Here is a 14,703-nt window from a genome sequence, read left to right as displayed (position 1 = left end):
TATGAGGGAAAATATTAAACAAGATAATTCCAACTATTTTGGCTTAAATACCTAATAAAACAATTCCTGAGAAAGAGAAGGTTGCTTACAAGTACAGTTTTGTATATACGAGTTCAAAAAGTCTGACACACAAATAATGTTGAAATAGGTAGTTGAATATAAATTTCATGATCAGAGACATGAATTTGGGTGTCAACAGCACATTTTTATAGCCATGAAAGAGACCAAAATCACCAAGAGAGCATAATATGTTGCATAATGTAAAAAAAAAAAAAAGTTATTTGTCAAAAAAAACTAGATATTAACATGTAACTTTAGGGCAATCCAATTTATTTAATTTCTATTAGAAATTCATTGATTTTGGTCTTATCAATTTTACTTCAAATAACAAATGATATAAAATGCCAGCATTTCTTAATGTAATCAGGTTACAATAAACACTATTATCTGACTAAAACAATTACTGCAGAGAGGAATTAACGTTGACATTCCCATCATCAATTACAGCTTTTATAATTTTACTGATGTCATTTCTTTAGGACATTAATAATAGTTAATTTTAAAAACCAGACTCATGAACTGTGATGCAGGTAATTCTCTCTAACATATTACAAATTCTGCCATGTCATATTATGGAAATAAATTTATTATTTTGCAGTACATGACTACTCAACATGCTTATTTTACACTTTTCCAAATGAATAACATTCAAATAACATTTAAAATTGAATACTCATTTAAAGTATTTTTTTTCTCATTTTAATGGTTACATTTTATTATAGAGAAGTGCATCACTCTATAGCAATTAAAATTCTTTAGAAACAGTTTTAAGTTTAAATGCACAATGAAAGTGAAAGTCACTCAGTCTTGTTTGACTCTTTGTGACCCCATGGACTATACAGTCCATGGAATTCTCCAGGCCAGAATACTGGAGTGGGTAGCCTTTCCCTTCTCCAGGGGATCTTCCCAACCCAGGGTTCAAACCCAGGTCTCCTGCATTGCAGGCAGATTCTTTACCAACTGAGCTATCATGGAATCCCCTAAATACACAATAAATACATAGTATTAGTATGTTTTTCCACTTTATTTTCTTTCATATAGTTGCAGCACTTTAATTATAATGTGATAATATTTAAATCAAATCATGACAACATAAATTTTAATTATTCTTATGTTTAAGAGTATATTAATGAGTATAGTATGCTCACTACTGTATCTACCCTTCAGAGTCAGAATGGATTCCAAAATTTGGTTTAAATGTTGACACTGATAATGCCTCTCCCACTAACATGCATATCCCAAGAGGTTTGGGAAAGGTTTATTATTAAAATGATAAGGCTTTCTGGGGAGAGTAGTGCAGACTTCCTAAACTGCTCTGAAAACTGGCTTGTAGAAGAGAAAGGAGGAAAAAAGGACTGTCTTCAGGTTTTTATGAAGTTTAAGGATGGAACCTAGATGAGGGTTTCTGTGGAATTAGGACTTATATGGCTTGAACTTTCCACTGTAGCAAAGAATCCAGCAGCCAGTCTTTCACATTACTTTTCTCAGATGTGGGGCAAATGGGGAAGAAAAAGGAATGACGTTTAAAGGATGTTCCTAGGCAAATATAAAAACAAAATGGAGCCATATCCTTTAATATACTCTAAAGAAAAGCAGTAATATTGTACTAAAATTGATTTTACAATTAGAATGTTTGTATCACAAAGACAAGGAATTCTAAGACCAAATCTGTAGACTAATCTTGAGAATTTCTTTAGAAAATGTTACCAATGGTACATTTTTTTTAGTGTATGTGTTTCAAAAATTGCTTTTATAAGGAACAGAAGGTTGAAAATACATGCTGTTAAAAAGTAAAACATCTTTATCTCTATAAATATGCATGTGCTATGCTGTTCTTAGTCGCTCAATTGTTCCCAACCCTTGTGACCCCATGGACTGCAGCCAGCCAGGCTCCTCTGTCCATGGAATTCTTGAAGCAAGAATACTAAAGTGGATTACCATGCCCTCGTCCAGGGTATCTGTGCAATCCAGGGACTGGGCCCAGGTCTCCTGCATTGCTGACGGATTCTTTATAGCTGAGCTACCAGGGAAGCCCATACTAGAACTAAAATGAGAGCTGGACACATAGACAACTCCCCTCCTTTTAATTTATCTTTACAAAGTCTTACTTTTTAGTCCTATTGTTTTGAACCGTTTACATTCTCTCTAATCTGAATTCTGTGTAGCTACTTACACACACATGCACACATGGTATTCTTCACATTTATGTAATTCAATGGTAATTTACTTTAAACTTTAAACGTGATTGCTCACTGAGTTCTGGAGGTCTCAGAAATCTGCAGGAAAAAGTGCATAATGGTAAATCAAAAGCATAAGCAAACTTACAATAAACAGGAACTTAGTTCCTGCTTTCATGAAGCAGATTGTTTCTCATTTGTCTCCAAGTCCTGTGGTATTGATTAGAGAATTGTTCTATGTGTGCACATCTATATTTAATATCTTTGGCTGAAATTTTCACAATGGAGAAAGCTTGTGAAATATAGAACATGTCTTCGAAAACCAATTTGCTTACTGGTAATTGGGTATACTCCCCTTGTATTATTGAAGTTGTGTGTGTGGATAAAGCTTCTCCCCTGTATCTCAGCCTTTCTTTCATGATTTGTTGCCAAGAAGTGATAGTAATGCCATCAATTTACTGTTATGACCAAAGAATTCAGAAGGCATTCAAATGCAGTTTGATACAGGCATCTTTAAAAAAAAATCCTTTAGTACATTTTATTATAGATTTATAAATCCTATATCCATTTAAAATTGACAATGCAACAATGGCATACTGGGTGCAATACTATCAACCATAATTTAAGAGAGGTGATGTTTCAAAATTTAATCAAATTATCAGTCACCTCTTTTTTTTTGACATTTTACACTTAGAAACTGATCATCAAACTGTAATGATAAGAAAAGATGAATTAAGCTAATGCATATTACTGATATAAATTTCATAAATTTTATACTCCTTCTAGACTTTCTGAATTATTTGGAATTCAGTTTTGTTTTCCCACCGTGTAAAGGACCACAGTAATGTCTGATAATAAGATGCTTACTTTATTTTCTCTAATTTTAGTTTTATTAAGAATTTATGTATTTAGAGTAATATTACCAATGTTTTTATGTCTCTAATGATAAGGTATTTAGAACTAGTCAGAATTTCAGAGGGATAATACGTCCATTTTCTTTTGGCAACTAACGCCATGGAGATTCACTAATAATATGCTCACAGTACATAGCTCCTAACAAGTGTATCTGACCTTCATAAAAGGGTGCTTTTCCTATCTATATTGCCTGGAAAGTGGATACAGTCTAGAATAGACACCTATTTAATGTTAGTGTGATTCAAAAGATTCTGAAAGTTTCCACTTACTGAAAATATTCTCTTCCCTTTAGTTTGAGAAGTACAGCCTCAGAACAGAAAATTCTCAAAGTAAAAAACCAAACTAAAGATTAATTCCTCATTATTTACTGTCATGGATATATGAATCTAAGAGCACCTATTAGTGAAATAGATAATGAGGGAATATTAGCGTGGTTCTAATTTCACAGGTCTTCACACTTATATTTTAAATAAATGATCATAAATAAGATCAGTCACTTCCATAACTATTCTTTTATCACAGCAGGAAATGATTCAGGAATTCATACTTTCACAGTAATCTACATTTTGCACTTATTCATTGCTGCTTCACTTATTTCTGCAGTATATTTAAAAATAATAAAATGCTTGATCATCTTTATAGAGTCCCACAATTTCCCAGACTGCCTCAAAAGAATTTTGAAACAAATTATATAAATATATGTAAGAATGAAAGATTTACTAATGCCCACAATGTAACAAAATATTCAAAATCCCCTTTAAAATATTATTATTTAAATTGCAGTTCCTCTGCTTGAGCACATTTTATGTTACTTACAAAAAAAAAAAAAGCTCATATTTGTAGACAAACAGAGAATTGCTTACAAGCCAGTAAAAAATTTGTGTTACTGAGATAAGGAAAACAAAGTTCCAGAAAAAGTACTTGCTCTTTTAGTCAGTCAAATCAGTCGCTCAGTTGTGCCTGACTCTTTGCAACCCCATGAATCGAAGCACGCCAGACCTCCCTGTCCATCACCAACTCCCGGAGTTCACTCAGACTCACGTCCATTGAGTCGGTGATGCCATCCAGCCATCTCATCCTCTGTCATCCCCTTCTCCTCCTGCCCTCAATCCCTCCCAGCATCAGAGTCTTTTCCAATGAGCCAACTCTTCACATGAGGTGACCAAAGTACTGGGGTTTCAGCTTTAGCATCATTCCTTCCAATAAACACCCAGGACTGGTCTCCTTTAGAATGGACTGCTGGATCTCTTTGCAGTCCAAGGGACTCTCAAGAGTCTTCTCCAACACCACAGTTCAAAAGCATCAATTCTTTGGTGCTTAGCTTTCTTCATAGTCCAACTCTCACATCCATACATGACCACAGGAAAAACCATAGCCTTGACTAGACGGACCTTTGTTGGCAAAGTAATGTCTCTGCTTTTGAATATGCTATCTAGGTTGGTCATAACTTTCCTTCCAAGGAGTAAGCGTCTTTTAATTTCATGGCTGCAATCACCATCTTCAGTGATTTTGGAGCCCCCCAAAATAAAGGCTGACACTGTTTCCACCGTTTCCCCATCTATTTGCCATGAAGTGATGGGACCAGATTCCATGAACTTAGTTTTCTGAATGTTGAGCTTTAGGCCAACTTTTTCACTCTCTTCTTTCACTTTCATCAAGAGGCTCTTTAGTTCCTCTTCACTTTCTGCCATAAGGGTGGTGTCATCTGCATATCTGAGGTGATTGATATTTCTCCCAGCAATCTTGATTCCAGCTTGTGCTTCTTCCAGCCCAGCGTTTCTCATGAGGTACTCTGCATATAAGTTAAATAAGCAGAGTGACAATATACAGCCTTGATGTACTCCTTCTCCTATTTGGAACCAGTCTGTTGTTCCATGTCCAGTTCTAACTGTTGCTTCCTGACCTGCATACAGGTTTCTCAAGAGGCAGGTCAGGTGGTCTGGTATTCCCATCTCTTTCAGAATCTTCCACAGTTTATTGTGATCCACACAGTCAAAGGCTTTGGGGGTAGAAAAAGTAGAATCAGTCCTTCTGACTCTAATCTCCATGAAATTTCTAGGTACAGAATTGTGAACTGAAGTCCTGAAGTTAGTTCAGAATGACTGGAAGAAATAGTTTGAAATTGGAAAGAAAGTGAAAGTAGCCCAGCCGTGTCCAACTCTTTGCAACCCCATGGACTTTACAGTCCATGGAATTCTCCAGGCCTAGCTGTTTCCTTCTCCAGGGGATTTTCCCAACCCAGGGATTGAACCCAGGTTTTCCACATTGCAGGAAGATTCTTTACCAGCTGAGCCATAAGGGAAGCCCAAGAATACTGGAGTGGGTAGCCTATCTCTTCTCTAGTGGATCTTCCCAACCCAGGGATGAACTGGGGTCTCCTGCATTGCAGGAGGATTCTTTACCAACTGAGCAATGAGGAAAGCCCCAAAAGAGAATGGAGAAGCAATGAAGTTGTTCGGTCGTGTGTGACTCTTTGCAATTTTATGCACTGCAGTTTACCCGGCTCCTCCATCCATGGGGATTTTCCAGGCAAGAGTACTGGAGTGGGTTGCCACTTCCTTCTCCAGGGGATCTTCCTGACCCCGGGATAGAACCTGGGTCTCCCACATAGCAGGCAGATGCTTTACCTTCTGAGCCACCAGGGAAGCCGCCAAATATGGAACACTTCATGAATTTGCATGTCATCCTTGCACAGGGGCCATGCTAATCTTCTCTGTATTGTTCCAGTTTTAGTATATGTGCTACTGAAGCGAGAAGTAAACAAATGCAAGATCAGGCAGGGTCTTGAACCCACAGAGATTTTGAAAACCTGCAGAGTTAACAGCTCACATGATGAATGCCTGCCATAGCAAATATAGCTGACAGGCGGACTGGAGGCAGTAGAAAGGCAATGAATGGTTTTAACAGTAGAGTTAAATAATCACATTTGCTATATAAACTTCTGACTTTGGAAATGAACAAGGTAAGACAAAAGGCAAATATTTGAGTTGGGAGGATTTTATTCTACTCTAAAGGAGACATGATGATAGCCATTTAGAAGTTAAAGTAGATAAGAATTTCACTGATGCAGGTCTTATTTATTGTTATTCTCTTACGTTACACGGGAGAAGGCAATGGCACCCCACTCCAGTACTCTTGCCTGGAAAATCAATGTAGCAATTTTCAATAGCATTTTCCATTTCCATATCTTTCTTCCTTACTTTGCTAAAACTCAGATTCCTCTTGTGGCTGTACTGCATTCACATGCTCTGAGCATGTAGTTTATCTCCAAAGATCCTTCAGTTCACCAATGGGCCAAGTAGGGTACAGCTTTGATTAGTTTAACTCAGTTGTGCAAGTGAGTACTGGGCAGAAGGCTGTATTCAGAAACATTACCATAGAAATTACAAGTCTTGGTGATATATTATGACTTCTAGAAGGCTCACAGAGGATTAACTGGGTGTCATAAATTGAAGGTAGGGTACTTTAACATGACATCAAGTCAGACACCACAGTCCATGGGGTTGCTAAGAGTTGGAGAAGACTCAGCAACTTCACTTTCACTTTTCATTTTCATGCATTGGAGAAGGAAATGGCAACCCACTCCAGTGTTCTTGCCTGGAGAATCCCAGGGACAGGGGAGCCTCGTGGGCTGCCGTCTATGGGGTCACACAGAGTCCGACACGACTGAAGCGACTTAGTAGACATGACTACTGAAAATCAAAAACTTCCCTGGTGGCTTAGATGGTAAAGCATCTGCCTACAATGCAGGAGACCCATGTTCCATCCCTGGGTTGGGAAGATACTCTGGAAAAGGAAATGGCAACCCACTCCACTACTCTTGCCTGGAAAATCCCATGGACGGAGGAGCATGGTAGGCTACAGTCCATGGGGTCGCAAAGAGTAGGACATGACTGAGTGACTTCACTTCTTCACTGAAGATCAAAGGAGGTAAAATATGTGGTCCAAGTATGAAAGCAAGAGAGTCCCCAATTATCATTAGTTCCAGTGATCTACTGGGGAAATCTGTGCTTCCAAGCTTTCAACCAGTATGTGTACTCAGTCACTTCAGTCGTGTCTGACCCTTCGTGACCTTATGGACTGTAGCCCACCAGGCTCCTCTGTCCATGGGATTCTCTAGTTAAGAATACTAGAGTGGGTTGTCACTTACTCTAGGAAATCTTTCCAACCCAGGGATCAAACCCATGTCTCCTGCATCTCCTGCATTGCAGGCAGATTCTTTACTGCTGAGCCACTGGGGAAGCCCTAAACTTTCAACACTAGCCCTATGAAGTTAGAGGATATGGTCCAAAAGGATGAGGGGTCATTGTTTGCCAAGAGATAAAGTGAAAGTCACTCAGTCATGTCCAACTATTTGCAACCCTTGTACTGCAGCCTGCCAGGCTCCTCTGTCCATAGAATTCTCCAGACAAGAATACTGGAATGGGTTGCCATTCCCTTCTCCAGGGGATCTTCCCGACCCAACCCAGGGATTGAACCCAGGTCTCCCACTTTGCAGGCAGATTCTTTACCATCTGAGCCACCAGGGAAGCCCAAGAGATAAAGTAAAGTTTTAATCAACTGCCTACTACAACTTCTACCTGAACATTCTGAATGCCTGGTTTCCAGAGCCTAATAAGGGATAGCAAAACAATTATTCTGGCAGGGATATTCTATGCAGATTAACAGGAGACAGTGATACATTTTTTTTCTTTTAAACACAATGGGAGCAGAGATGAGTATTGGTGAGATCCTTCTTCGCTAACACTTGCTGTTACCTTGCCAAATTATGAATGTCAATGATCGTGTGCAGCAGTCCTGTTGTCCATGAGAAGATTTTCACCACCAGGGTACAGACCCTACAGAAACAAGCATTTAGCTCATAGTGCCAGATTAACAAAATCATGGAAATAAAAGTAAGAGTGAGGAAAATTTAGAATGTATGAATGGAAGAAAAGAAGGTGAGTACCAGTTGTAGCCCTGAGCTCAACTGCAGTGGTGGGGCCTATAGTCTATCTAACTAAATTCCTTCTTCTAAGCTTTGCATAAAAACAATGAAAGAACTGTTTCAAAAATATAGACAGAGAAGTGAATTTATACTATGTAAAGGATGAGCTATGGAAACCGTGGATGTATGCCACCCATATCTCCATTTAAGAGGGAAACTACTGTAAGTAATGTAGTAAACTGCTAGCAGCGTCCTGCTGCTGCACCATGAAATCTGTCATTAATCCTCTTGCCACTATTTCCAGGATTCTCCCAGTCAATAACTGAATGAAAGTACAAGAACTGGTTAATTCATACACATCATGGAACTTCTCTAATTGTTAGTTTGTTTTCGAACTCATTAGGGGTCTTGTTAATATTCTTTCAGTGTCACACTGCAGTTTAAGCCTTTTTCTACTCAATTCGGGCTTCCCTTGTGGCTCAGCTGGTAAAGAATCCACCCGCAATGCAGGAGACCTGGGTTCAATCCCTGGGTTGGGAAGATCCCCTGGAGAAGGGAAAGTCTACCCACTCCAGTATTCTGGCCTGGAGAATTCCATGGACTGTATAGTCGATGGAGTTGCAAAGAATCAGACACAACTGAGTGACTTTCACTTTCTACCCAGTCCTTCTTCCTCACCCCTTTCCCTTTAAAAGTATCAAATTTTATTATGATCTGGAAGTTTTCCTCGCTGATTCCTGCTGCCTTAAATGTAAACAGGCATTTCCCCTAACAAATCTCTTATATTTGCTATTCCATCACAGCATCTGCTTCTTAAAGGACCTAAACTGCTATACAGAGGTACTGCTGCTGCTGCTGCTGCTGCTGCTAAGTCGCTTCAGAGGTACTAGGGCTCTTGATAATAGCCCTACAACTTGAAGAATTGGATCAGGAACTTAAGAAAATCTAAAAAATGTATCGCTGGTAGATAAAAAGAGATAGCCTTCTCTTTATAATATTTGTTGAGTAAGCTTATCCTTATTTAGGATTCAGCTAACCCAATTCCTCCATAAATTTGAAGTGAAAAAGTGTTACTGTATCAACAAATTGTTCACATAACAAAATTAAAATAAAATAGTCAACATATTGCATGATTATTTCAGAATATTTTTCTTCTCAGGTATTTTTTTGGGGTAAAATAATGGGGAATTTTCCACTGATAGTATAAAAACATATTAATATGGTCTTCCCCTGACACATCTTAACTGTCCAAGAAAAGAAAAGGCAATGGCATCTTTGGTGGAATGTGTAATTGGATTTCCCCAAACCTGAATTTTTTATTAAACATTTACCTTTTTTCTTGTCATCAGAGTCACTATTTAATGTTTATATAAGTATTCTAAAATGTTTTCTTCTTTTAAAATATTGATATTATAATTAGAAGAAGCACATTTCAGCAACATGCACATAGGCACTAGGAAAATGCAAATCAAGACCATAATAAAAGGCCATTACATCCACCAGGTTGTCTGCAAGTATTGGAGACAAAAGTATTGGAGAGAATCTAGACAAATTGGAATACACACACATTATAGATGTGACTGTAAAATGGCGCAATAGTTTTAGAAAATTGGTGATTCATCAAAACATTAAGCATAGTCTATTCCCAAGTTAATACTCAAAAGAAATCTGTCCACACAAAGCTTTTACACAAATGCTCACAGGAAAGTTATTCATAATAGGAAAAATTCGAACCAATTAAATATTCATATGTGATAAATGAATAAACAAAATATTATATACTCAAAAATGGGGTACCATTTGACAAATAGAAACAATAGAATACCAATACATGGTACAACATGAACTTTGAAAACATTATGTTGAATGAAAGCAGTCAGTCATGAAAGACCACACATTGCATGATTCAATTTATATAAAAAGTCCAGAATAGAGAAATCTATATACAGACATTAATAGTCAACAAAACTGTGTATTTTGGGTAGCAGGGAGAAGGGTTGAGGTAACAAAGAATGACTGCTGATAAGTATGGGGTTTATTTTTGAGGTGATGAAAGTGTTTTATAATTAGAATGTGGCAATAGGTGCCCTTTCTGAATATATTTTTAAAAACATTGAGTGTACACTTAAATGGGTAAATTACATGATATATGAATTATATATCAGTAAAACCAAAAACTTCAAGAGGAACATATAATTTGAATTAACACTTTTATGCCTACAGGTGAGGTATGTTCTTTAGTCTTCTCTTTGAAAAGTCTTTAACATAAAATTATTTGCTGAATAATTTAGCATATTTCAACCTTTCTTTCACAGTTATTTTTAGCTTAAAATCTTTAAATCTGTCTCACTTGGAGTATTTTGACTAAATATAGTTTTGATCTTTTGTTTAATTTTATATTTTAAATTTCAATTGTTGGAGGATAATTATTTTTATTACAAAGGGTATAATTTAAATGTTCTTATTAAAAATGCATGTTTCCTATCCATTCTTAAAAAAAAAAAAAGCAGTTGCTTTTTTATTATACTGCTGGGCTTGTTTTGCTCAACCACATACAATTTATCATTATCAAATCAAGTTCTATGTTTTATTAAGTTCACCACAGTCTACTGCTGCTGCTAAGTCGCATCAGTCGTGTCCGACTCTGTGTGACCCCATAGACGGCAGCCCAACAGGCTCCTCTGTCCCTGGGATTCTCCAGGCAAGAATACTGGAGTGGGTTGCCATTTCCTTCTCCAATGCATGCATGCATGCATGCTAAGTCGATTCAGTCGTGTCCGACTCTGTGTGACCCCATAGATGGCAGCCCACCAGGCTCCACCATCCCTGGGATTCTCCAGGCAAGAACACTGGAGTGGGTTGCCATTTCCTTCTCTACCCACAATCTACTAGTGATTTTCAATTATTTCATTATCAAAACCAATGAATCAGGAATGTAGGTGATTATACTAAATATTTATTATGCACATTCTTGGACATAATATTCATTCACAAATTGTTCCCCAATTAATCTTGTTTAAGAGAAGTAATCCATTCACATTTAAGCTATACATAGCAATTGGTGTGACTGTGATCAGGGTTGTTGCTAACTAAAGTTATGCCAATATGAGAATCTTAATAAACTTTAATAGAGCTTGAAAAAGAAATAAGAAATATACATGTCAAATTCTCCAATTACAGTTGTATGTTTGTATATTTATCGGTCAGTTCAGTTCAGTCACTCAGTTGTGTCCGATTATTTGTGGTCCCACGGACTACAGCATGCCAGGCCTCCCTGTCCATCTACAACACCCAGAGTTTACCCAAACTCATGTCCACTGAGTCGGTGATGCCATGCAACCATCTGGTCCTCTGTCGTCCCCTTCTCCTCCTGCCCTCTATCTTTCCCAGCATCATGGTCTTTTCAAATTGAGTCAGCTCTTCACATCAGGCGGCCAAAGTACTGGAGTTTCAGCTTCAACATCAGTCCATCCAATGAACACCCAGGACTGATCTCCTTTAGGATGGACTGACTGGATCTCCTTGCAGTCCAAGGGACTCTTAAGAGTCTTCTCCAACACCACAGTTCAAAAGCATCAATTCTTCAGCACTCAACTTTCTTTAGTGTCCAACTGTCACATTCATACATGACTACTGGAAAAATCATAGCCTGCAGTCACCATCTGCAGTGATTTTGGAGCCCAGAAAAATAAAGTCTGACAATGTTTCCACTTCTTTCCCCATCTATTTGCCATGAAGTCATGGGACCAGATGCCATTATCTTTGTTTTCTGAGTATTGAGCTTTAAGTCAACTTTTTCACTCACCTCTTTCACTTTCATCAAGAGGCCCTTTAGTTCCTCTTCGCTTTCTGCCATAAGGGTGGTGTCATCTGCATATCTGAGGTGATTGATATTTCTCCCAGCAATCTTGATTCCAGCTTGTGTTTCTTCCAGTCCAGTGTTTGTCATGATGTACTCTGCATAGAAGTTAAATAAGCAGGGTGACAATATACAGTCTTGATGGACTCCTTTTCCTATTTGGAACCAGTCTGTTGTTCCATGTCCAGTTCTAACTGTTGCTTCCTGACATGCATACAGGTTCCTCAAGAGGCAGATCAGGTGGTCTGGTATTCCCATCACTTGAAGAATTGTCCACAGTTTATTGTGATCCCCACAGTTAAACGCTTTGGCATAGTCAATAAAGCAGAAGCAGATGTTTTTAGGGAACTCTCTTGCTTTTTGGATGATCCAGCAGATGTTGGTAATTTGATCTCTGGTTCCTCTGCATTTTCTAAAACCAGCTTGAACATCTGGAAGTTCACGGTTCACATATTGCTGAAGCCTGGCTTGGAGAATTTTGAGCATTACTTTACTAGGATGTGAGATGAGTGCAATTGTGCAGTAGTTTGAGCATTCTTTGGCATTGCTTTTCTTTGGAACTGGAATGAAAACTGGCCTTTTCCAGTCCCATGGCCACTGCTGAGTTTTCCAAATTTGCTGGCATATTGAGTGCAACACTTTCACAGCATCATCTTTTAGGATTTGAAATAGCTCAACTGGAATTGCATCACCTCCTCTAGCTTTGCTTGTAGTGATGCTTCCTAAGGCCCACTTGACTTCACATTCCAGGATGTCTGGCTCTAGGTCAGTGATCACACCATCGTGATTATCTGGGTCATAAAAATCTTTTTTGTACAGTTCTGTGTATTCTTGCCACCTCTTCTTAATATCTTCTGCTTCTGTTAGGTCCATACAATTTCTTTCCTTTGTTGAGCCCATCTTTGCATGAAATGTTCCCTTGGCATCTCTAATTTTCTTGAAGAGATCTCTAGTTTTTCCCATTCTACTATTTTCCTCTATTTCTTTGCACTGATCACTGAGGAAGGCTTTCTTATCTCTCCTCGCTATTCTTTGGAACTCTGCATTCAGATGTTTATATCTTTCCTTTTCTCCTTTCCTTTTTACTTCTCTTTTTTTCACAGCTATTTGTAAGGCCTCCTCAGACAGCCATTTTGCTTTTTTGCATTTCTTTTTCTTGGGGATGGTCTTGCTCCCTGTCTCCTGTACAATGTCACAAACCTAGGTCCATAATTCATCAGGTACTCTGTCTATCAGATCTAGTCCCTTAAATCTATTTCTCACTTCCACTGTATAATCATAAGATATTGATTTATCCTTCTATTTAATTAGGTTTTGCTTAATGTATTTAGGGTCTCACGTTTGGTGAATACGCAGTTAAAACCTTTATGGCTTTTCGGTGAGTTGATCATTGTACTAGTGTATATCGACCCTTTTTGTCTCTAGCAATTTTATTTGTTCTGAGGTCTGCTTCTCTGCATGTGTTTCCTTAATATTTGTATGGTATATCTTTTCCCACCATTTTGCTTTGATCTACCTTTGTTATTAAATTTGAAGTGAGTCACATGTACATGGCTTACAGTTTGGTCATATTTTTTTCCTCCATTCTATTTAAGGCAATTGTTGATAATATCAGCTCTTAAACCTATCATTTTATTTGTCTTCTCCTGGTTTCCTCTGCTTGTTTGTCTTTTGTTCCTTTTGTCTTCCCAAGTTACCAACAGTTCTTGTGTTTTTGAACATATCTTTGCATATTTTGCTTATTGGTTGCTCTGGATATTGTAATAGATATATTTATTAGCAGTCTACTGATAAAAACATTTTGAGTAAAGTGTGAAAGCTTTGCTTCCATTTAGGTCCCCTTTTCTGTCTCTACTTTTCATCAATCCTCAGTACTATTTAGGGGAAGTCTTAACCCTCTATGCTCTGCTTGTCCAGGTTGAAACTTGCCCCATGGTCAAATCAAATGATACTACAGTTTGAGGAGAATAACACTCTGAGAAATCGCTGGGTTTTTTTTTTTCCCCCTATAAATGTAAAGATATCAAATTTCCAAGAGATTCCAACTACTTTTGACTCAAGAAATATAGTAAGGAAGTGACTAAAATTGTAGAAACAGCAGCTGAAGGAATCCCTAGTTCCCCTAGAGAGCCCATTACAACAGTATCACTTTCAGAGGGTACTAATGGTGCTGAGAGAAGTAGTACTAGTATCATAGTTGAATAGGAAAGAAAAGGAAGTACGGAAATAGTCCTATTAATGTAATTGCTTATCTCAATAAAATAAGGTTTATAGTTTCACAAGTCTACCTCTGCATAAATATTATTCATTTACAAGAAATTAATATTCTTGAATAATTATCCTCAAAATGACTACTATATTTAGCAAGGTATCTTTCATGAAGTGGAGAAAAATTAAGTTGAATTAATGGTTTAAAGATTGCTTATTTTTGTTTCTTTAGTTTTTACTATAGTTTTATGCCCTTCTCTGGGGCTTTCCAGGTAGCACTAGTGTAAGGATCCTGTCTACCAATGTAGGATACGTAAGAGACATGGGTTCAATTCATGGGTTGAGAAGATCTCCTAGAGGAAGGCAAGGGAACTCACTCCAGTGTTCTTGCCTGGAGAATGTCATGGACAGAGGAGCCTTGTGGGCTACAGTCCATGAGGTCACACAGAGTCAAAAATGACTGAAATGACTTAGCACACACACACATACACTCTTCTCTGGGGTCCTGGGTTTTAGTCAAACCATGCACTGCACTACTTAGGGAGAAGGCAACGGCA

At 37.9% G+C, this 14,703-nt stretch overlaps 1 non-coding gene across 1 annotated transcript; it reads right to left on the bottom strand.

The window, feature by feature from the left end:
- Window positions 1-5,802: 5,802 nt before the first annotated feature.
- On the bottom strand, window positions 5,803-5,905 carry LOC139187041 (U6 spliceosomal RNA). The gene has a single exon (XR_011570743.1). It is a non-coding gene; the product is annotated as a U6 spliceosomal RNA (small nuclear RNA).
- Window positions 5,906-14,703: the final 8,798 nt, after the last annotated feature.

Source organism: Bos indicus, chromosome 14, assembly GCF_029378745.1.
Source record: "Bos indicus isolate NIAB-ARS_2022 breed Sahiwal x Tharparkar chromosome 14, NIAB-ARS_B.indTharparkar_mat_pri_1.0, whole genome shotgun sequence".
Lineage (NCBI taxonomy): Eukaryota > Metazoa > Chordata > Mammalia > Artiodactyla > Bovidae > Bos > Bos indicus.
The sequence above is the reverse complement of the archived record's forward strand: the minus strand, read 5'-3'. Positions and strand labels throughout refer to the sequence as shown.